We start from the raw sequence: 2,942 nt of genomic DNA, 5'->3' as shown, positions 1-2,942 counted from the left end.
TGAGGAGTATGGTGAGAAGCTGGCCCTCACTCGACCATGCTGGTTCCTTGATCCTGGGCCTCCAGAACTTTGGGAAATAGATGTTGTCTATGAGCCACCCAGGCTGTGGTATTTTTATTAGAGCAGCTAGCATGGAATAGGACAAATGGGCAGGGGACTTGCCTGAGTCACCCAGCCGGAACAGGTGCAGCCTCCCTGACCTCCAGTGACCTTGGTCACTACTCAGAAGCTGTGGCTCTCAAGCTTGAATGCACTTGGGATTCACTGAAGGGGCTTGTTCGATGGGCTCTCTCTGTGGGTTTGGGCAGGTCCAAGGAGTCTACATCTCCCTCGAGCATCCCGTCTCAGCAAGGATAAAATCTTCTGTGTGACATTGGCTGCTCCGGTCCCTGTGTGATCTCTATGCCTTCTCATCCGATCTGCACTGATGAAGGACGAGGGAGAAGTAGGGGAGCTCGCTGCCCCATCGGCCTCCCCACCAGCCCTGAGGCAGCTCTGTGCAGGCAGTGTGCGCACGCCGCCAGCCCCTCTGGGGCCGCACTTGGGAAGCCCAGGTGACGGATCTGAGGCCGAGCACCACACCAGCAGCGTCCTGGCGCCGTGACAGGACTCAACCCCCACAGGCAGGCCTGCTCTGGCAGCCGGGTGGGAATCCAGGAGAAACACGTCATTCTGTAGATATTTCCTCTTCCCTTTGATCCTCTCAAGTCTGTGCTTCATCACGCACGTTGTGTGCGTTTCTGAGAGGCGCCTCCAATGGGTCCAGTTTGAGATAAGGATGGGTGTCAGAAGCAGGCCACCCCATAATGAAGGAAGTCTGTTGAGACCTGAAAATTTGCTGAAAGTGAACAGCATTGATGACCAAAACTTTGTCATTAGAATTCATATTTCATAGGCCTTTCCTGAATAAAAGGGCAACAAATAGCTTAGTTTTAACTGTTCCCTAACAGCTGAGTAACACAACATAACTGTATGTTAGCAGGAGTGGGAGTAAGAGGGTGAGAAGCGCCTTGTGTCGGACACACATGCCAAAAGCACAGTTGGGTAGGGATTTCAGAGTATTTCTTTAAACATATTTTAATTTGTTAAATGTTTATTGTTTGAGAGAGAGAGAGAGAGAGAGGGAGGAAAGGCAGAGGGAGAGAAAGCATCTTAAGCAGACTGCACACCCAGTGCAGAGCCCAATGTAGGGCTTGATCTCATGACCCTGAGATCACCATCTGAGCTGAAACCAAGAGTCAAACGCTCAACGCACTGAGCCACCCAGGCGTCTCTAAACAATTTTTTAAAAAGTCATTGACCAGGCTGGTGGCTGGGCTCAGAAGGAGTAAAAGGCTACTCAGGTCGAGCGCGATGCCTCATACAGACCCACACATCAGGCTTGCCCGTGACCATGAGGTCCCTCTCCGCCACCCTCCCTACCATGGATCTCATTCCTTTCTGAAACCCCCCACACTGGTTCCTCCCTTCTCCACATCCCTGGTGTGGTTTGCTCTAATCTGGCTTCACTGGCTCCCTTACCCAGAGCCCTCGGCATCAGAGCCCCGGGCCCTAGCCCTGCACCGCCTTCCCCCTGCAGCACTGCTTCCTGCACTCACATGCCCCCGAGGAGCCTCCTCATGGGCTCAGATCCACACACCCCCTGCCCATGCTGTGTCCTGTTGGTTACAGGCATGCTGACGGCCTTCTCCCACATGTTGCCCCAGCCTGGCCTGCCACGGTCCTCCTCTCCAGTAAGTGGCAGCTGTCCTGAGAGGCACCATCCCCTCTTGGTCCACTCACACCTATCCTGCCAGTGGATCCTCCGCTCTGTTCACAGGATCCCTCTCCTTCTGACCTTTCCACTGGTAAGAATTGTTGTCATCTGCACAGCATGGCTGTGGCTGCCTCCTACCTTCCTCTTTCTGCTGCTCTGACCCAGCACCTGCTAATCGGCTGCTTGCCTCCCTCAGGGGCCTTCTACTTCATCAGAGGAAAAGCCAAAAGCAAAACAAAACAGAGAGAGAGAGAGAAGAGGAAACACTGAGAGGCCTGTGACACGGGGGTGTCCGCCCAGCCCATGTCCAGAAGAACCCCTCACCTGTAGCACTGACCCCACGGGCTTGCCTACACCCACCGAATCTCCAATAGCAGCTGGGCATCTAGTAACTAAGTTCAGTGCTGACACTGTCTTCCAGAAGTCGATGCACACTCACAGGTGAGAGGCTTGACCCCACAGGGCTGCCCTCACTTCCGGCCTTTGTCATAAGCCATGTCACCTGTGCTTCTGTTTGACCACTATACAACCCACGACCCCCTCCTTGGGTTTAGTAATTTGCTAGAGTGGCTCACAGAGCTCAGGGAAACACGTATGAGCATTTACTGGTTTATCATGTGATAAAGGGTATGAATGAACCAGATGAAGGGGCACACGGGATGAAGTCCGTTACAGTCCCGATCATAGGACCTTCTGTCTTCGTGGCATTGGGGTGCACTCCCTCCCTGCAGGTGGATATGTTCACCAACCTGGAAGTGCTCCAAACCCTGTTCTATCATGGTTCTTATGGAGGCTTGTCACGCAGGAATGATCAATTATTCACTCCATTTTCAGCCCCTCTGCCCTCTCTGGAGAGTGGGGCATGGGGCTTCAAGTCCCAAGCTTCTGATTAAGGTTTGGTCTTTCTGATGACTATCCAGGACCCACCAAAAGCCACCTCATTGGAACAAAAGATGTTCCAATAACCCAGGAAATTCCAAGGAGCTCTGTGCTGGGAACTAGGGTCAAAGTTCAAATATTAGAACAAAAGATTCTGGCACCGTCACCACTTAGGAAAGTACGAAGGTTTTAGGAGCTCTGGCTAGGACCTGGGCATGAAGACCAAAACAGATATTTTTCATTATATCCCAACATCACAAGCAATATCGATACCCCCTTCTCCCACCTGAATTACTGATGCATTTCC

Source organism: Canis lupus, chromosome 8 (assembly GCF_048164855.1).
Source record: "Canis lupus baileyi chromosome 8, mCanLup2.hap1, whole genome shotgun sequence".
Taxonomy (NCBI): domain Eukaryota; kingdom Metazoa; phylum Chordata; class Mammalia; order Carnivora; family Canidae; genus Canis; species Canis lupus.
This window is presented reverse-complemented; position numbering follows the sequence as displayed.